Below are 22,134 nucleotides of genomic sequence, written 5' to 3' on the forward strand. Positions count from 1 at the left end.
CTTGGGATTAGTGGTAGGGATCTCACCCTCTGGTAGCACTGTAATGCACCAGAATGAAGGTTTGCACAGAATGGTATGCACTCAGAGAGAGAAATAAATGATGTAATAATTATGTGATATGCCCTGATCTTCACTTTCCAGATTTTTAATAAGAACCCTATAAAAGATACTATAACTTGTCGAAAAGTGTAAAGACTTAAAATTTTATTGGAACAACTAAGACTTACAGTATTAGGGAAAGCAGCACAAGTGGTCTGGAACTTCATAACTAGACCATTTGATGTAAAAGAAAGGCAACATTTCTCTTTCTAACCTCCTAATCCATACAAGAAAAAAACAACTGAGTGAAAGACTCAATTTTTTATTTCCCATAAACTAGGAGCAGCTACCTCTCCTTGCTTACCTCCTACTGCATCTACTTTGATGAAATAATTGCATTCAATCTTGCTGAAATATTAGCAAGAAATAATTAATATTTGTACTCGAAGCAACGTGGGTTTGAGTATCGTGGTTAATAGCATGTTAAGGTGGAAATGTTATTTTATTCACTGTTTCTGGCAGCCCAAAGTTGTACACAGAGCTGAAATTTATTATGTTGCTTTTCCACTTGCAAGCAATAAAAATGCTTACAAATAAAAATATTTTACAAGCCAAATAGTGAACTTGGGGTACCATTATTTAGCAGCTTTTAAAGACTGGCAGCAAGGTAGAAATTGCACTTGGGTTTGATAGAGTTTACTGGCTAGCCTAGTACATAATCATGTTTGTTGATAAATACAAAGTGATATTGAAAATCTGGCAGCTGTTTCAGTGAGGCTTATTCCTTTTTTTTCCCCTGGATATACTGTACGGGATAGTGGGAGGAGGGAGGAAGAAGGTGGAGTGAATGGAAATCCCTGGGGATTTTTTGAGGCTGAATGGAAGGAGAACATTTCTGGTGGGTTTGCTAGGGGAAAGACTGGCTTCCTCACTTCAGTGACTGCCTCTGGCTTGTGTGTTTAAGAGGCAGTAAAACTTCATGGATGGGTAAGAAAGAGGCTTTGCAGTGATAAAGAATGAAGGTTAATGAAAAAAAGGGGTATCTTAAGTAAATGACGAAAGCCCATAAAAAGACCAGAGTGACGGAAGAAAGTGAACAAAATAAATGAGGGAGAAAGTGAAGTGGTGTGATAGATTTGGGAATATTTTTGTTCCCATAATCTTTGGGATTTATTCCCTCCTTCATCCATATGCCTGTAAATATACCTCCTGCTAACCTGGGCTTGAATATATCTTATGCCACTCACTTCTTTCATTTTCTTCTTCAGAGTCACAAAAATATTATGAAGGGAAAAACAAACAAACAAACAAAGCCTCTAAATTACAACCCAAGGTATTTTAAATTTGTTTTTGTTAAAATCAAGAGATCCTTAAGTAAGCAAATGGAATATTAAATCCATATCCACACAGCTCTCTAGCATTTTGGCTTTCTTTTTCCTCAGGCAGCCCTGGACTAGCCTGGGAGATTTTACTGACTTCAAATGCATTAAATATATTGATTTGCAGAGAGCTTTGGCGTCAGGCTGTCTGTAGCCTGTGTCATGCTGTTGGAAAGGAAATGCTTTTGCTTCTGTCTACAGAAGAAACAAAATGAAAAACATTATCAGGGTTTCAAATCACTGTGGAAGCTGGAGGGGCCTAGGGAATTGGCTAATAGCAGCTGTATTGCAATTAGCGGGGAAGAACTTGGTTAAGAGCAGCAATGATTTCTTTTTGCATCTGAGAACACCTTAAATAACATATTTTCTAGGAAAATCATTCATCCAGAAAACAACTGTGTTGTCATTATATACCTTCTCACCGTGGTCAGCAATGTTTTGGGGGGATGCTTTACCTGTCCTTTCCCTTTTAACGGATTATGTTCTTTCTTCATAATGGGGTTCCAATGCTGACAGTATTGTTTTCAGTGAGTTCTGGACTAGCTTCAAGCTACAAGGGGAATCATAAAAAGTCATTCAATTTTTTTCCCTCCTAGTTTTTTTTTTTTTTTTACTCTTTCGGTGAATTTCTTGGGTTCACTGACTAAAAGACCCAATGAGCCTTTTAGTGCTTAGTCATATGAAAGGCAAAAGGTTAGTTATGCAAATACTGTTCCCCTTGCACTAGCAACCCATGCAAATTGCCTTCCAACATCTTCTCGCAAGAGTACTGAATTCAGGCTCCATCTGCAACAAGGATCAAATAGTTGCATTTTTTCCATTCAAGACTTTAATTGGAAAAAAAAAAAAAAAAAAAAAAAGGTTACTTTGGTCATTTAAAGAAATCTGGCTTCACCAGAGAACAAGCTGAAAGTGAGAGGATGTGATGGCTCTCCTGAATCACCTTCTACTCCTTTAAATAATATTTTTCCCCCCACTAAATTGCCTAAATTATTTTTTTCTCTTTAATCAGGCCCAAAACACCTTTTGAAGCACCATGTAATTAACACATCTCTCTAACCATAACACCACACAGTATACAATACTCTCCCTTACCCTATCAGCTCCAACCCCCATTTCTTTGGACTTATTAAACTCCTCTCTCTTGGCCAGAGAACACAAAGCTTCTTACCACCCTTTGCCACAGAGGAAATCTTCCACCTGCTGTTACTGGCAACCATTGCACATGCATCTCTGTAAAGCACAGGCTTTATCCAGCCCCACATGCCACATGTCCCTGCCTCTTCCCTCCTGAATGCAGTGTAAAGCAGCGCAACAAAGACGAAGTGGCAGTGGCATGGCACTCCTCTTTGGATCTAACCCTATAGTATTTGAGAGTTAGATGTGCTTCAGGGTCCTACCTGCTGTTCAGCAAGGGTTATTTGTCTGAGTTTTGGTGTGTGTGTTTTTAATGGACCTATGTGAGTGTTCATTCTTTTTTTTTTTTTTCTTCAGTATAGCCTTTCTGTATTTCCACTCTTATGGTAGTTCACACCTCAATGCAGACACTGCAGCTGTTTCATGTATTTTTTATTTTACTTAGGTAACATATGCTCTTAGCAAGTTCATACAAGCTTCCTTAAAAAATTTCTTTGGGGATCCATTTTTCTGAGTATCAGTGCCACCTCCACAGTTGCTACTCCTTTGCTTTCTTAATTCTGATACTTGTCTCTCCTCCCAAAGAGTAGGAGAGCTTTCCTGCAAGGCCCAGGTGAAAGCTGCCTTCCCATTACAGCCGGCTCCTTCCTGGTTCTTAACAGCCAGCACCAGAGGTCATTTTCCTATGGAGCTCTACTAAAGCAAGGAAAGCAAACTCTTCTGGTGAGATTAAACTGCCTTATAAATAACAATAGGGTGCATTTTCTATCTTGTAACTAGTTATTGTAATGATATCAAAAATATACCTATGTATTTGATTTCCTAAAGGGAGAGTTTCACCAGAGTGGTTTTGAAATTGTTTTCAGCTGTACAATTGTTTTGGTATCCTCTCTGCGGTAAAGAAAGAAGAGGGATTGGAAGCTGTCTTTTTTTTCTTTTTTCAGTATTGTGGTGGAGGTGACTTACTAGAAGAAAATAATAGGGTTTTTTAGTTTCTCTGGGGACAGTAGTGGCTTGAAGTTAGATAAAGGCAGAGTAGGTTGAGGTGTGGGTGAGGTGGGGAAAAGTAGAGGTGAGCTCTGAAGCTATATCTTAAATTATGTGAACACCAGTGCTATTTGTTCTTTGATCAGCGTGACCTCTACTATTTAGTAGAAATTTAAATTAGGAATATAGGAATGGAAGAGACCTCCTGAGTCATACTGCCATCCCTCTTGCCATCACAGCTGCTGTACTGTATAAATCCCTTTCATAAGACTGCCGTAGTCCATCTTCAGTTTGGCAGGGCTCTTTGCGTAGTTGCAGGCTGGTTGTTCCCTAGCTGAACTTTTGTGATCACTCTTCTAATTTTTGTCTAATACAAACTTAAAGCTAGTTTACTCATATTTATTTTACTGGTGAAATGGTCCTTTAGCTTAAACAATTTACTCCTCTGATGCCTGTGAAACTTTCTCAGATTTTATTTTGTGATGCTTAACAAACCATGACCTTTCAAATGTTTCACTTAATCAGAATAATCCCATTCTTTCTGACGTGCAGATTAATTTATAATTTATTGTGGTAACTTGTGTTGCTGTCTATGAGTGCATGGCCTTATATATATATATATAATGAGAATAGACTAGAATATAATAGTAGCCACTTGTTAGGTCTTATCTTTTGCCTTCATCATTTGATAACAATATGTTAAGTGGAGAGTATGCACGGACCTAATTGTACAAAATGACCTTATCTTCTAGAAGAGTAGATGTGAAGGGCTGATTCTACACTTAATTTTGCAAAACTCATGAATTCTTGAACTCCTTCCAAGACTTGAAGGCAGAAGTTTATTGTTGGCAAACCAGTAGTATATCAGACGAGATGCTCTTTTCAGCTACTTAAAGAAGATGTCTGACATGGCAACGGGGCTGCTTAGCTGCTGCCAAGGAAGAGGAAGTTGGAACAAGGACCTTGTATAGCGTAAAACTTTTTGTTAATGGCTTCTGTGGAATAATATTTCCTGCTATTTGACCAACTAGTTAATTTTCAAGTAATATCGTTAACCTACAGCAGGTAAAGAATTTTCAAGGTTGATCAGTTCTACAAAGACCTTGAAAGAAGTGCAAAGATGTTCAAAACCCTTGTAGGACAACTTTTAATCTTGCGTTAAAGTTAAGGATCAGCTTGGACTTTTATCGATTTAATGTTCTCAGTCAATCTCTTTTCTGAAGAGGCTAACAATGTCTATAAAGTTTTGCGGAATGACAGAATTATTTGTAGCAGACTATTTGGAAAGGTTTCACAATTGTCTACAAGTATTTCAGGAAAAGCATAAAAATTTCAGAACATTTAAAAAAAAAAAAAAAAAAAAAAAAAAAAAGGAAGTGCCAAAAAGTGGATCCTCCAGAAAATGTACTGGTAGTCAAGGCCAATAGTGATTGTAAGAGTTAAGTTTATACATACTAAAAATGTGTACTCCTCTCAACCTCCCAAACTGAGTTCCTTACTCAGAATAACTGGTCCTTACATGAAAGAATATTAGCTGGGCTGGAACAGGGGACAGTGGAGCCTAGAGAAACACTTTCCCTTTTACTGGAAAAAGGGAAAGCACATTCATTTGCTTGCAAGTGATGTCTGTTCAGAGCTGCTCAGAGGCACAGATTGTTGGGAGAGGTGAGATAGCTCAGCTGAGGTAAAGCAGCCAAGACGGTCCAAAGTCTTCAGATGAGTTGGTGTGCTATGTGGACCAGTGTGGGGCAGACATTCCATTTCTGCACTACATGCATCTGAAATGAATGCAGAGATTGTTATTGCTGTGAATTATAAAGAGAACAAAGTTCCACAGAGGGTGTTGAAAGAGATTGTGTATAATGTTTTTTCCACACCATCCTATGTAATTGGAAGTCCTGCTTATAGGTTTATCTGCCAAGGCAGAAAATGAAATGCATAGCTTTTGTGTGTTATGGGTTTTGAAATACTGATTTGTTTACTCTCATGGCAGAGTTGCATTTTCTGAAATGATGATAATATTCATCTAGTTTATATCTGCTGATATGATGGCTCTGTTGGAGTGCATCACCTCAATGGTTTATGAATGGACAAAACAAATTTTGTTACTGAGTTGTTCTTACAAGTCCCTTTCTGCTGTTTGACTTGGCACGTGTGGACCTCACAGTGAAATTGTGCTTTTGTGGGGGCAGAGCTGATGGATGCTGTCCAGAGTCTGTGTTCCCATTGAGGAGCAGCTGCTAGTGCCTTTTGATGTCACTGTATATAATTTCTGTTCTTTATCCTTGCAGTTGCTACTTTGATTGTAGAACCAAGGAATTACTTCAGGGCTGTGTGACCAATCTAATATTATGTTTCTCCTCAATTTGTAGGACTTATGCAGGATCTACATCTTAATCAACAATTCTGTGCTGTCTGATGCTGCCATTCTTAATTCATATCACTCCACTTCCTTTTCACTATCATTCTATAACAAGTTTACTTGAAGACTTCTGTAAACCAGCCATGAATGATGAGAGTTTAGTTTGTATTATTTGGCTATGCTTGCTGTCATGGCAGGGAAACCTTATGGGTTGCTGGAGAGTGATTTTTAATTATGTTTCATTCACTTATAGCTTAACTTCGTGAAGTTCTGCAGTGCTATTATTTTCTTTTACTTAGAATTGCAACAGGTACTATTCCTATAGTATTTAAATTGTTGGAGTTTCACAGGGTAGTAATGCTGATGTTATGCACTGCTGCAGTGAAGGAATCATCATCTACCTTTAGGAAAACTGTTTTGGGGGTTTGTCTCTGGTGATACAGGGTCGACCTCTATTCCCTTTCCAGATCTAGAATACTGTGTTTGGAATGTGATGGCTTTTAAGCGCTTGATACTTGAAGGAAGATGGTATTTATTAGTGAAGCTTGAGGGGTGGGTTTTAAAACTGTGTCTAGGAGTCATCCTTCTCATTTTGAGTCTTTCTTTTGATTACTAGTTTGTGTGATGCTCTTCAACTGTGAAGGTGAAATACTTCCCTTTTTTTTATGTAGCCCAAGCCTCCTCAGTAACACCTCCTTTGATGGTATGTTAAAAAGGTCTTCTCTCCCACTTCGTCAACATGGACAACCAATAATTTAGGTTTCTTCCTGTATTGGAATTACCATAAATCCTGCTAATATGTGTAAAATAACCAACAAAAAAATCCAGATGTCTCGTATCTGAAAAGGGGAATTGGATACTCTCAAATCTGAAATACAGACTTCAAGATGTATTCATCTAGATATTCCAGTATTGCTATAGCAGTACTGGAATAATCTAGATGAATACATGTAGAAAACCTGTAACATTTTTAAAGCTTAAAATCTTTTCCGTAGGTTGTATGTAGTAAGTGTTGGTTCAGAATCATGTGTGCACGTGTGAAAATACAAGCTGGATATTCAGGCTGACAAAGCTGTAGTTGCTTAAATGTTTATTAAACATCCTGAGTCCAACCCATGAGCTTCTTTCTTTCATCCTTTAACAGTTTCCTCCAAATGATGTGTACAGCTTCTCTCTTGCAGACTGATTTTATTTTTTTTATTTTTTTGACTTGCTGGAGAGGTGCTGATCCTTGTCAGGCAGTATTTGGGTCAATAGAAAGAAAAAGGTAAAAACTAATGAAGCTGGGGAAGTGAAAGGAGTCCAATTCACACAGTTGTTTTTCCTTATAAAAAAAATAGAGACGCTAATCTCTTATTGAAAGAGATGAGGATAAGAAGCAATGATGCCTACATTAGTCATAAAAGATTTTGACTCTCTAAGTATTTAAATTATGAGTTTAAAGAGAGAAAATATTTAGAAAACCTTCTTGCAATCAGCAAGATATTCAGATATTTTTCATGGGAGCAATATGGATTATTCTAGTTCAACTCCAAGAAACCTTTAGAGGTTTTGAAACTTGTCATTTTGTGCTCAAAGAAAAACAATTCTATGGACAGAGCACAGTTAATATCAAAAGATCTGTTCTTAATCTTTAGTCCAGCTGATTAAAGTGAGTTTGGGGTTCATAAAAACTCTTGGACAAAATATCATACTACTGAAGGATATTTACTCTTAGGAAAAAAAAAAAAAAAGCATGTCTGACGTAAATTCTGGAATAAATATTCTACATTTAACCTTGTGGTTTTATGACCAACTGCTCTAACTAATTAGACTACAATGAAAAAATCTAATATGGTAATCAATTTTTAAATTGTTTTACAGATGTTGACAAGTGGTGTGTTACTCTTTATTTTTCCATGTATTTGGCAAAAAGTAAAACTTGAGAAAATACTCTTTTGCTCTTTGATATCTAGGCTGATACTTTAAAGATATTTTTTTCTGGAATTAGATGTAGTAAACTGGACATCAGCTGAGCACAATATGAGTGTCTTGTGAAGGCTCATTATATAATTACTAGTAAGAAAAAGTATCAAAGCAATGTAATATCTAAATATTTAAGTATAACCCAAGTTTATATTCTCTCTGAAAATACTATACGTATGTTTTATCTTACATTTGACAGATCAACACATGAGTGTTTATAAACTATGACTATGGATTAACTTGGATGCATTAAATAAAACTTGACAATATGTAGGAAGAATAATGTTCTTAAGACGGATTTGAGTTTTGATGTTACAGAGCCTATCTATGACAACTTTTATGAAGCAAGAACAGTATTTCCTTACGGAAAATACGCATGCTGCTTGTTTGCTGTAGTCAAGATAATCCCAAGCATAGAAATGTGTATTTGAGGTTTTTGGAATAAAAATGCAACTACATTCTAGATTTTTTTGCTAGAATGCACATACTTGAAGGAGGAAAGATTTAAATGCAACTTATTAGACAAGTGTTTCCATAAGAAGGTGGACTTTTCAGGATTGAGTAAAAGGACTACACTGATCTTGCAGGATTCACCTATATGATCCATTCAGCTGCCATGTTTTTTTCCATGCCCCGGGCAACACTTTGCTGTGAGATCCCAATAAGTTTGCCTTCAGAGGTGTTTTGACATAAGATGGCAACAACTGAGTTGGGCTACGGAGAAAGGGGAAAAAGGGAAGGGGGGGGGGGGGGGGGGAAGGGAGAGGAGAGAGGGCATTATTTCCTTTATTATATACTTTTGTATTTTCTTTGCTCTTTTCCTTCCCCAAGTCACCACCTCCTCATATTTCCTGCATGGCCTTTCTCTGCTTCCTCAGTGTGGTTTCTAAACTACCTGATACAAGACCTGATACGGGAAGAGCTTGGGAATAAGATTCCAGTGCAGGAGGTTCTGGTTCATGTAGCCACACCCTTTTTCCCAGATGTGTGGGGTTACAGTGGTTTCTCTGGTTGCTGTGGGTGACACAGTCTCTGACAGCTAGTGTGAGACCCAGTATGGTAGGAGTAAGGGAAGGACGGAGACAGCAAGTTAGGGGGGGGTGGAAAGAGTGGACAATTCCTTCTCGGCTCTTTCACTTGATGGGTGGACTGGGATATACTCCGTGTTGTGAGCAGAAGCACTGGGGAAGCAGAGATCAAAGTGACTTGAGCCAAGGCACCAGAATGAATTTAGGATAGTCTCTGCAAGCAGACTAAGCCATGTCTCATCTGCTTTCTTTTATCTGACTCTTCAAATTCTAGTCTTCTTGGTTCTTTGTTTTTGGTAACTTTTGTGCAACTCTGTATGGAGTCTTTTGAGTTACTGGACTATATATGTTTTTGTACTACCTAGAAAAGGCAATTTTTTACTTTCTTCACATAGAACTAAGCATTTTAAGTGTTATTTGTACCTTAATGTGTATTTTGAATTGACTTGTGCAATCAGTTGAATTCATTTTCTATTTTAAACAGCTAAAAAAAAATCGTTGTCGGAGCACAGAGAAAAGATGGTCTCAATATATTTCTTTCAAAGTTTTTTCACAATTTGTTATGCTGTGTGTATGAACAAAAAAATTTCCAGCTTTCTCCTTCTGTTTCCTATTACCATGCAAGACTACACTTTGCAGCTGTTCTGTAGTTTTCCACAGAGAATTTGTCCAGTTCTGTGTGACACAGAATATAGTAGTCTGACCATCACCACAGTGCTCATATACACAGAACAGCATTCAACCTTCAAGACAACGACTCACTTCAAACTTACGAAGGCCTATGCAACATGATACAGATTTCTGAGCAGCGGAAGCCATCAGATTGCGTGTTATACAAGTGTTTTCTGGAGATTTACAGCCCACGTGTGTCCTTGTTTGCATCATCTAAAGCCACACCTCCATAAACAAAACTTGCAATGCTTTTCTATTCCTTTGGAAGCTCTGTGACTGACACTACAGGAGCCAGTTATTGATTTTTGTCAGTGTACAAGAAATAGGTATCTGGGGAAAGTGCGCATACTAGGTAGAGGGACAGAACCAGGCTTTCATTGTGTTAAATGCAACCTGTGATTTTTTTAATGTGAAATAGAGCTTTTCTGTATGATACAAGGTCTTGCTTGGTGACCCTAGTGACCTTCAGTTTTTAGCGCACAACTATGGTGTTGTATGAAAATCCTCTGAGTTGCATGGTCTGGTCTGACATCAGTTTTTAATTTCAAAACCAAATTCTTAGGAATGCTAGTTACCAACAGTGTGTTGAGCAGAAATAGATTGCTTTGCTCAGAGGAAGGAAAGCATTGGTATCTCTGTTGTGATATAACACCAAGAGCCACCTTTTGCTATTAAAAACTGGGAGAGTAAAACAATTTCAGCTACAAAGGGTGACTGGAGTTTTGACAATAGGGTTGTCTTTTAGTTTCATGTTTGTGCAGCACAGATACAGTGGGGTCCTGGCCTGTGATTAGGACTCCTCACTGCTGTGGTATATCAACAAAAATAGTTGCAAGTGGAAACTTTCAAAGCTAGCTGAAAGCTGGTCGCTTTCCTAATGACAGAAGTTATTGAAAGTGTTTATTCTGTTTCTTAATGATATCCAAGTGATTCTAATCTAGCTTAGATCTTAACTGTGAAGACTAACTTGGTGCCAGTCAGCAGATCTAAAGCAGTGGAAAATTTTTGTAAAATCAGGTCTTCTTTTCACCTAATCCGAAGAGTTGAAAACTCCAATGTCTGTTCTCAAGCTAGCCTCTGCCAATTTCCCTCAACTGATTAGCTGCCACCAGTTTCCATTTGTGTTAGTGATAAGGCAATTTCATTTTTATTAAGGTTCTCCTCTGAGTTACAGTGAAGAACTGATAATGCTTTATTTTGAGAAAATATCAGGAGTTAATAGGAAATCTGCCAGGAAGGGGCAATTAATGAATGACAACCTTCAACATTCTTGGTTTTATAATAAATAAACATAAAAGATTTAATTTTTGAAGGTGTAAACTACATTCGTGCTGCCACAGTTTTTACCCTTCCAATGAGTAGTTTGGGACCTGAGAGAAAAAGCTGTTGAAATTGACCACAGGTATTATAAAAGACCCTGGAATGAGACACAATGAGAGAAAAAATAAGATCAGTTACACAGTTATAGAAAGAACGGAACAATTCTTACGAAGTGTTGGGGAGCTGGGCAATTTTGGGGAGTGTGGTTTTATTTGGTTTTGTTTGTTTTGGTAACGGATGCTATATACTATTCCTCAGGGCCCCAGTAGATGGTTCACATTTCTCTTTTTTTCCCCATTCTGAAGTACCAAGAAAACAATTGCCATCTTTTCTCACTTCCCTTCTGGCATTATTATAATGTATTTCCTGGGCATCTTCTGAGATGAATGTTACAAGTGTTAACACATAGCTATTCAATCTTCTAAGGCTGCAGAGTAGCTGTTCCTGGCTGTCCATTTGCAAGTGGTCTTATAATAAAGCACCTTTTAACTATACAATCTATCAAAAGTATTTGAAAGTTCTTACATTCAGTGTTTTCCCAGTTCTGCTACTTGTTAAGCATGGAATGTATGAAATAATATCAATGTCAATTATTGCTCTAGACTCATACACATGTGACAGAGAATGTAATAGGATCTCTTTTTTTTTTTATCCATGGTTGCATCAAAGAATTTGATTTAATACATCTTTTGCTGTTCAATACTAATTTTTTAACCTGTCTAGGATGAGATCTAGAATCCAGATGCTGTTTCAATCATGCTTTGCACTTTGTGGTATAAATTGCTATTTATTGACTTTGGTTTCAACTTAGAGTTCATTCCACCTTGTACCACTTCAGACTGATCTCCCTGCAAGATCTTATGCACTTTCTTGCAGTAAATCTTCTTCCATATCACATGCATGCAGTGATTTATTTTTCTTGTTAGTCTGAATAACGTAATGCACATGATATTTCTTGAGTGAAGCCCAAATGTTTTATAAGTTCTGAAGTTTGAGGGAGATAAAAACATTTTAGTATTTTTTTTCCTCCTATTAATTCAGCTAGAGCTGACATGTCTTTAAGACAGTAAGAGGATGAGGAACTTAGTTCTGCCATATCTTCAAACACCTGCATATCCTTCTGTGAATTAGTTTAAACATCTCCCTGAAAAACATGGTCCACTAAAAATATGTCTCTGATAGATGTGAAAATGTCTGCTAGCGTGTTTAAATTGAGGATCAGAAAACCTCTTTTCTTTCATCCTGCATCTTCAGATCCACAGATAATGTTTTATTACAGTACTTGTTTCCTAGGGGTAAGCAAAACAGTCATCTCGAAGATACCTCCCAGATTTCTTGCTCTCCTGCTCTCTTCTGCCTTTGCAATCATGGTAATCACTGAAATTCTCCAAGGAGAAATTTTATTTTAGTGATCATTTCCCATTCTAGAAAATGAACTAAAACCATGTTCACTTACTGTGTGTTTTTTTCTTTTTTTGAATAATGTCAGCATTAATGAAACCAAATACTTCTATTAATACAATTGTGAACCTGAATTTAACTTTTCAAGTTAGTGTTCCCATGGTAGTTGAATAATTCGATGGGATCTCTTTGCCTTTTTCTGACACGTTGCTTAAGGCCAGATGTTGTGTGGAGTGGGATGCCATTGTTCACAAATCAAGTACTTTTATTCATGGCTTATTTTATTTGAGGAATTTGTTGTGCTGTACCAGTACAGTCTTCTCCCTCCTCTCCCTGGCAGTAGCTGTATTTGCTCTAGTAGGATGCAGGATGCACCTGCAGAGATCGGAGCCATATGATCTTTAGTAGTTGGACATGCCATCATATTTTGAAAAATTAGGTGGGCTTAACAGCAATTTTAAGATACAGTGTTTAACATAAGCTGCAGGGAAAATAGGTGTCATACTGTGATTTCTGCATATATCTTTGACTTGTCTATAATAATACCAGTCAATTACTTCTAGACTAAACTTGGTATAAACTGTCTGGTGAAAGAACAGGAGTGTGCTCCTCACGCAAACAGAAAAGAAGTGGTCTCGCTTTACCCCTCTCCTCTTCCTTTCTTGCTCTCCTTGAAGGGCTTAGCACTAGTGTGACACTGTGCTCAGAGCTGAGGGCGGGTATCATAATTTTGTGGTTTAGAGAGATTTCAGTTTGTGGTAAGGGTACATCCTCCTCTTCTTTCCTCCCCTCTAACAGGTAAATGGTGTCACATGTTCCATGGCCCCACAATTACAGTCTCACTGATAGAAGCAAATACTGTGTTTATCTCAAACAGGAAAAAAAAAAAATCAGTTTCTTAATGCTGCAACATTACAATTTCCAGAAAAATAATTTCAGATAATTTTAAGGAGTACAAAAATGTGTTAGTACAAAGATTTTGACAAATCACAGGTTGGGTATTCTTAAAATATAGAGCAAACTTATGCTAGATTATGATGAAAAAATAAATAGTGCTGTTACTATAGTATTTTAGTGTTAGAAGTAAAATGTTTAGAAATTTTTCTGGAAAGGGATACAAATCTTGATTCTGATTTTGTGGTGGTGTTGCAGCTCCAGTTATTAAAGACTGAATGTTCACTCTCTTTGCTCAGCTCTGGAATAAAAAAAATAATCTCAACGTGGTCTGAACTGTGGCATTAAGTTGAGGTGACTTGCTTTTAACTGATGCATTCAGTTCAGCTAATGATGTGTCCACAGAGCTCTATTTGTTCAATCTATACCCAACACCTGAATGAAACCTGTAGGTCTTTCTTATAATATTCCTTGAAGTAATTTAATAAACTAACAATACCAATTAGACCTCCATTCACACAGAACCTCATGGATTGGGGACCACTAGAGGTCGTTTAGTCAAACCCCCATGCTTAAGAAGGCTCAGTGACAGCAGGTTGCCCAAGACCTGCTGCCAATGCAGTTCAGGATGAACTTCATTGCTGTGAGAGTGTTTATCAGCTTATATAGTGGAGGACCTTAGAGTCCTAGTGAAGCACAGCTGCTTTCTGGTTATTTTGTCTCTACCACATACTTGTGTGTGAGGTTATTCCTCCCAGATATAGGACTTCAGACCTTCACCCATTGAGCCTCGTGAGATTTTTCCATTGTCATTTCTGTATCCTTTTGTCCAGCCTGTCCAGTTCCCACTGAATAAACCACAACCATGTGGTTTATCAGCCACGTCTACTTTCATATCTTCTTAAAACTTGCTGCAAGTGTAGTCAGTCTCATCCTCTAGGTTATTAATAAAAATGTTAAACAGCATTGGCCGCAGTATAAACCCCTAGGGTACATCACTAGTGACTTACCTCTAGCTGGACTTTGTTCAAGCCTTTGGTCCCTCTCTGTTCTGTTGTTGTTTTGGTAATGGATGCTATATACTATTCCTCAGGGCCCCAATAGATGGTTCACATTTCTCTTTTTTTCCCCATTCTGAAGTACCAAGAAAACAATTGCCATCTTTTCTCACTTCCCTTCTGGCATTATTATAATGTATTTCCTGGGCATCTTCTGAGATGAATGTTACAAGTGTTAGCACATAGCTATTCAATCTTCTAAGGCTGCAGAGTAGCTGTTCCTGGCTGTCCATTTGCAAGTGGTCTTATAATAAAGCACCTTTTAACTATAAAATTTATCAAAGGTATTTGAAAGTTATTCCTCCTGTTTTCCCCATTCTGCTCCTTGTTAAATGGGAAATGTCATAACCCTCTGGGCACAGCACCTTAGCAGTTTTCTAATCTATCTCACTGTTTCCTTATCAAACCCATGCTTTGTCAAGTTGTCTATGAGGGCGTAATGGGAAGATGGGTGTCAAAAACCTTGTTAAAGTCAAGGTAAACAGCATACACTGCTCTAACCTGAACTACCAAGCTGATCACAGTGTAGAAAACAATTAGGTTGTTTATGCATTATTTCCACTTCATAAGTCCATGCTGTCCACTTCCAGTTATCTTCTCCTTCATGAGCTTGGAAGTGGTTTACAAGAATAGTTATTCCATCACCTTCCCAGCAAATGAGGTCCAGCTGACCACCCTCAGTCCAAGTCCATTCCCTAGTCTGCTGAATCATTCCTCTTGTATACAAAGTACATTTCACACTTTCCTTTGACTTTAAAAATAATAACAGCAGCAGTAATAACTACGAAGTATTTAAGTGTACTGACTTATATTTTCCAGACTGGATCACTATCCTCTGGCATGCAGTGCACTAGGCTGATCTAGTTGGTCAGGGAAGCATTTGACCAAAAGCTTTCATGATATTTGGAAGCATTTATGAGAAACAAGCAGACTTTATGTACTACAAATAACATTCCTATCTTCATTATGGCATATCCTTCATATTCCTCCAAGAGGAAAAAATGACAAGCTGCTCTGACACCATCCTGTCCTATCTATTGTTACCCCTGTGTGTGCACACTCCCCCTGCTGCAGATGTGGTAATGGAGGCAGTGAGGGCTACTTGGTTCCTCTGTGTTTCTGTCTCTTGCGTGTCTCAATCTTGAATGCTTTCTGCAACTGTAACGGACTGGTTGATGTACTTGAATGCAGCAATGCTTCACAAGCACTGTGCCTCACTACAATTCATTTTGATCCTGTTGTAGCTGTTCCTTATCTAGAGAGGAAAGTATGCAGTTGTCTTCTGTTGAATCGTGCTCCTTACGCAGTGAGGAAGAGGGGAGAAACTTTTTAAGGCAGCTATTTTGTCTGTGCTATCAGACAGCTTTACCACAGCAGCATGTTGTATTATAAAATTTAAGAGGTCAGTAAACAACTCAGCAGTAATTGAGCAATTAAAAAAAAAAAAAAAAAAAAAAAAAAAAAAACTTCTGATTTGATGATTGGGAGAGGAGGCAGGAAACAGGAAGCCATTGTTAAGAGTGTGACCAAAGTTACCCCGTTTCTAAAGGATCTTATTTAATAAAGATAGTAACTATTGTGTGACAGTGGTAGGCTTTTTCTTTTCAAGATTCTTTGAATTTGTTTTTCATAACTGCTTGTTGAAACTTTGCCACTAATGAGGCCTGTGTACTCCAATGAATACAAAAATTTGTGTATGCATAGGGGGATTTTCAAGTCTGAGTTGTTATGTACCACAGTATGAGGTATGGTTAATTTTGTGGGATTTTTGTTTTTAATTTGGGTCAGAAAGGTATATCATGTGGAGCTAACAAAGGTACTAATTCAGGTTATTTCTTATGTAAGACCTTTAGGCCCTCTTTCCTTGACCAAAAAGTCTTTTAAAATATTCAGTCCATGATAATTCTTCCGTTGACAAACTGCGTGAATCTAGAGATGTGACTTAAATAATTAAAAAAAAAAAAAACAACAACCACCAAAAAAAAAACAAAAACAAAAACAAAAACAAAAAACATATCAATTATTAGAAATCTGATAGTTTGCATTACCTGATCAAGATTTGTTTTTATAGGCTACTAGATATTGGATTGCACTTACTATCTACCATATGGATGGTAAATTAACAAAATACATGGATCTGAATTCCTTAGCTGTTCACATTTCATGCTTTGTGGTGATGTATTTCTATAGTTAGTCTAACCATCTTCAGGGGAAACAAATGTCATTTCCAAATTCTGATTATAAGTCTGTTAATTGGATAACACTTTTAAAATGAGTGAAGCTGCATCAACGACAGACATGAATTTTAGCACAGCTTATTATATTTGCTTCGGTTATTTAGATGGGAAGTCTTAAAAACATCATGGACTAAATATACCACAGTTCTTGGAAACAGCCATACAAACTTGTCGAAACAGGAAATTCAGTAGCGTTTGGTTATGATGATTTTGGGCTGAGTCATACTTGCTATTTCACAGATTTATGGTGTAAGTTTAGGGTTGCTCACGCTTGTGTGTATGTGTAGGTGTGCACACCTGAGAGTATGGGGCAGCATCTGCTGTAGTAGGGCTCAATGGGGAGGCAGAACCAGTATAGCAGAGATAATGTGATTGCCAGTCAGGACAGACACTCCACTGGCACCAAACCCAGCTAGTGACCTTGCAGAACCCTCCTAATATCCTCCATCACACCAGGTCTTCATATCCTCCAGCCTGGGAGCTCCGTGGGCTGCTAAGCACCAGTGATACAGGGAAAGACCTGAGTCACTGCTTTTGAATTGCTTTTTCAGGTCTAGATTTTGAGGCAGCTGCCTAGAATGGTTATCACCTCCAGTAACCTGGGGTTTTATGTCTAATCAGTGTTTAAACCTATGGTGTGTTGAGGTGAAGAAGAAGAAAGGTGTATTCGTTTCTTTTTCAGGCACTTGTCTCTGAAGGAAAAGTAGTGGTGGTCCAGAAAGGCAGTATCCTGTAGAAGCACCCCATAGCTGTCATTTGGAAAGATTTGTGGTTTCCTAATCCAAATCCAGACTGTTAGAAGAATGTGGGCTCCTCTTGAAAGATGCTTCAACATGGTCACAGTGACTCATTCTGTTTATTGTATTTTGTTTGTAGCTGCAGTGCAATTTTGAACGGAATCCCCTGTTTATTCCCACTTATGCTGCTTATTGGTTTGATTCACAAAGTGGTTTTCATGCTTACAAACCACGTTCCTCGAAGGGCGACAATACAGCAAACTTCTTTCCTAGTGTGGTTAAACCTCTCATATGGACAGGAGGCATTGGTGAGCCCTTTGAACAGCTAGGTATCACTTCTTCACTGGGAACACCTGTCCAGGGGACGGCATGAAATGTAGTTTCAAGTAAAATCTCCCAGCTATAGGCGTCATAGATAGATGTGTCTTCATTAGCAATTGCTTCTGTTCCTGTTACACCACTTTCCCTGCTACTGTCAACACAACTAATGAGCACTGCACAGGGGGCCAGGACGTTTAGCTTGGATGGTATATGAGCTGGGGCTTTTGTGTGGGGCCTGTGGGGTAATGTGAGCTTACTTCATATAGATAAGCCCTCAGAAGTGCATTCAGCTTTTTTCCTATAAAACACTCCAACTTGAGACCCACAGAGAAGCAAAGGGGTGCCACATTGACAATGCTTACCTGTTAATTTCTGTGCACTGATAATGCAATTCACTGCTGTGCGCTTTGGATGCTAATTGCACAAACGTTGGACCCACTTGAACTAACTATCACCGTGAAGCCAGGAGGAGTAATGACAATTATGCCTACCCAATTTCTGAAGGCAAGAAGCTGAAGAGTAAGCAATGGAGGAAGGGTTTTACGGGGAATGGGACTGAAGGGATATGGTACGACTCTGTCTCTTGGCACAAAGCAGCGATTAAAGCTAATCTCTTTGAAAGGTAAGAACATCTGTAGACCAGGGGGCTGGCTGAGCATCCATGAGCTGTGTGTAGGGCAGCTGCGGCCTGCTAAGGCAAGTAGAGGTTCTTACAGAGGAAGGTGCTTACGAGGAGAAAAACTTGCTTAATGTTCCTTCTTGTTAATACTGTCCCCCCCACCCTGCTTTCAAATTAAGAAAAGTAGCTCTGCAACTGGTGGTGAACAAACCTATACAGTGTCTTTATTCTGAAGGCTTCATTTTGCCTGTGTACAGGGCAAAGCGCTGGGTGGCTGTAACTTGATCGCTGTGGCTCTGTGCTGTTGGCTGCTGCATCCTGCTCCAACCGTGAGAGGCAGGAAAAGCCTGTGGGAAATTCAATACGAGGAGAATTACAATAGTTGGTCTTTGTGGCTGCAGGGGCATGTGTTGTGCTGTTGTGAGGCTGCACGGGGATAAATAAGGGGACAACCTGTTTGAACTATGCAGCTGCAAGAGCTCTTTTCATGCCGCGCCTGACGTGGAGCCTTTCTGTGGAAGAGCCAAGGTCAGAACATTACAAAAGCTCCTGAAGTGCAGCATGGCTTTCACACATCCAGAGCAGCCAGCATGCTGCTTCATGTTGCCTTTCCAAGGGCAGAGTGTCCATCCATTGAGGTGATTGTTATAGGGTTGTTTTGGCCAAACAGCTCTCAGGTGGATCCAAGTCATGAGTGGTTCAGAATAAGACACCTCCCATTCTTGTACTCATGCTGAAAAAGAGCATACGTGCAGGTTTTCTATGATAGAAATTGCATTTCAAGTGCCTTTGTAATGTAATGAGACATGGGTATGTGTCTCCAGTGTTATACATTCTATGCAGTCTCATTTCTTGGAAGGGAATTTCATGTACACCACCACAACCATCTAGTGTTTCAAAAAAGAAAGTCATAACTGGTGGCTGATTCAATAGCTTCTCTGTATATTGAATAAAAATATGTAATTTCAACTTTAAAATAATTGGATTATAACTTGAAACTGTTACTGGAATGGAAGAAACGTGGGGATTTTCCATTAGATCTCCACTCTTCTACCCAGTTTCATCTCTCCTGCCATCCCAAACAGTGTATACATTACATTGAAGCAGGTAGTTATTGCTGAGAGGCTTGGACCACTCATTTTCACCTTATGAATAAAATCAAGAGGGTGGACAGTGCTACAGAATTTCTTCTGTTCATAAGCAGGCACAGTTCTATCATTAGTTTTGTTTGACTTTGTTTTGTGTTTTTTTTTTTTTTCCAAATCCTTTGGGATTTTTCCCCACCTGTCCAACTCCTGTTGAAGAGAGGGCTGAACACAGTTTTCTTGATCGCTGCCATGTTTAATCTGACCACTGACAGGACAAGATATTTTGCTACTCATTAAATCCTCTTTTTTTCCTCTTATGTTTTACTTTTCTGAAGCTGTTTGTACATCTGTGTTGGCCTTTGTAAGCAGAGCCTCCTCTGTTCCAGTATTTCTCATGTATGCTGTAAAGAGGCAGGAGAAATTAAGCAAAATTGAAGTCTATAACAGTTTTCTCTGTTCAGATTTGTTCAGACTTCCTCATTCTCTGATGGTTAGGAAGGCCTGGGACCCACAGCCTCACCTCAAATATGTGAAACCATTTCACCATTTAGATGTCTGACTATCGGGCCATGGCCATTTCATTCCCATGGGGGCTGGGGTTGAGGGAGAAAGGACTTACTAGTGCCATACACCAGAGAACAAACTGAGTGTGTGCAGTTAAATATAAGAGTCTGAAGAAGAGGTAAATCATTCATTGCAATTGTGACTACATATTTTTTCCCTTATGTGCAGCTTGGTGCACATTCTAGCATGACTGAGTGATTTGGAGCAGTTAATATGGACTGTATTTACACTTCTCTGCCTTGTATCAATATTTTGACTTGATGTTTGTAGCTGTGCTATACAGAGGAGTTCACAGCGACTGTATAAAAATGAGTTTTATAGCTAGCTTTCCTCTGTGATGATGGAAGCTCTTGGTATTGGTCATACTAATTACCCATTAGTTCCCCAGAGTAAGTCTGAAGAACTAAAGGACATAAATACCACAAGTAGGTTCAGTTTTAATTATGCAAAAATGGGTTCTCATTGAATGATACTCTGATACTTGAATAATGGTAGACTAGGGACTGAATAGGGAAATACAGCTTGCTTTGTTGGATTGCAAGTATAGCTGGTCCTCTGGGACTGAGATTTTTTTTTATTTTTTTTTCCCAGCTGCAGTGTAAAAGAGGACGGGTAGAAGTGTGGAAGGTTTAACACTGAAATAATCATTTCCTGAGGACAGAATAGGAAGTGAACATAGGAGAAGTACAGTAAAGCCATTAAAGGCTAACCTTTACTCTGCTCTGTGCCTTACAACTTGGCCAGCTAACTTATGGAAATTGCTCAGCTTTCCCTATAAGTTGCTTCTTTAGTCCCTCTGCAGAAACCCTGGTATCAAACTTCCATTCTCAATGTAAAATCCATTTTCATAGCTACTTGCTAATGCCTCCACTCTTGCAAATCTCTTTCCAGTTTCATTTGCTTTCTCAGAATGAACATTAAAAAATATAATGAAGATGTGGAGTTGGTAGATCTGTAATTTCCCACCTTCACCTTTGAACTTCAAGATTTATTTTAAAATAATATCATGGTAAGTTGAACTACAAAACTCTGTCTATTATGTAGATACTGTGAAGAATGGAGGATAGAAGAAAGATTGCTTATTTATCTAGATAGATGCAAAATAAATTCAGGAGAAAGAATATTTGGTGAATGATCTCTGTGTATTACTTGCAACTTTGAAATGAATTGATCTCATAGTTTGGGCTCAGAAAAATTCTAAGGGTAACCCTGAAAATTTGTGTTCTGTTGGTTGGTTTTACTTTCACAACCAACATTAAGATGATGTGAATATTTTCTTCTGAGACATAGAAGACATTAGCTGATATCTCTTTTGCCTGCAAGACCTCTCTTCTGACCTCTTCTACTGGCAGGATGGGATATTCTGAGCTTCAGATCTCACCTGTTCTTCATCTCTGTCATGCAATGCTAACAAAATTATCAAGCAATACATCACATACCTGTATGACCTGAGAGGCTGAAGACTTGTATTCACACAACTGCTCCAATGCACATACAATGGAGAAATTAGAAATGCAGTATTATGTTTTATACTACCCCCCAAAAAAACTGATAAGCCAGAAACGAGCTGTTCTCCTGGGATATAATGAGGTTTAGCTTCCTTTGGACTGAAATAGTGTTCTGTGTGATAGGATATTGAATAAAAGGGAGCAGCCAATGCTTTCTACTTTTTGTATGTATTTCATTTCTTTCTAAATGCTCAAAACTGTATATATGGCCTTGGATTTGGTAGAAAATTTCATTTGATCCAAATACAAACAAAAGCATTGTGTGGCTTTGTGTGTCCATGTTTGGTTTTGTTGAATGGCCAAGTCAAGAAATATGCTGTCTACACAGCCTTACATTCAACTTTCTTTGCAGGGGCAGCACTGGAGAATTATGTGGGAAGTGTGAAAGCTCTCACTCCCTTTTTGTCACCACCAACCAATGTTATAAGTCTTAAGCTGCTGTAACACATCTGTAATTTGTTTGCCAGGGTGGATCCACCTGAGATGATAGCAAAAGGTGGTTTAGATCTGTGTTATGGTGAGCACAAGGGCATGAACATTAGGGTAACTATGATTTCATTATATCCTAATATCCTAAAAGAGACCTCATCAGACAGCTTGTCTAAAACATACTTTACCTAAAACGGCATGAAAATTATTGTGTGATAAACCTCTAACACTCATCTTCAATTTACTTTTTGGAAAATGCCTAGAGTAACTATTTGTGAATGAAAATTTGAATTAGCTCTCAGTTCAAAAGTGTAATTGTCAAACTGCTGGTGAAATGTTTTGCTGTCAGGGCTGCTTGCATAGAACCTGTCAATTTGCCAAAGAGCCTT

At 38.4% G+C, this 22,134-nt stretch overlaps 1 protein-coding gene across 3 annotated transcripts in view; it reads left to right on the forward strand.

Moving 5' to 3' along the window:
* Nucleotides 1-22,134, forward strand: part of LOC309874774 (poly(rC)-binding protein 3-like) — a 424,882-nt gene that overhangs the window by 19,813 nt on the left and 382,935 nt on the right. The gene's annotated exons all lie outside the window — the stretch shown is intronic.

The sequence above is a fragment of the Aythya marila genome (assembly GCF_965140915.1).
Source record: "Aythya marila genome assembly, chromosome: 2".
NCBI classification, from domain to species: domain Eukaryota; kingdom Metazoa; phylum Chordata; class Aves; order Anseriformes; family Anatidae; genus Aythya; species Aythya marila.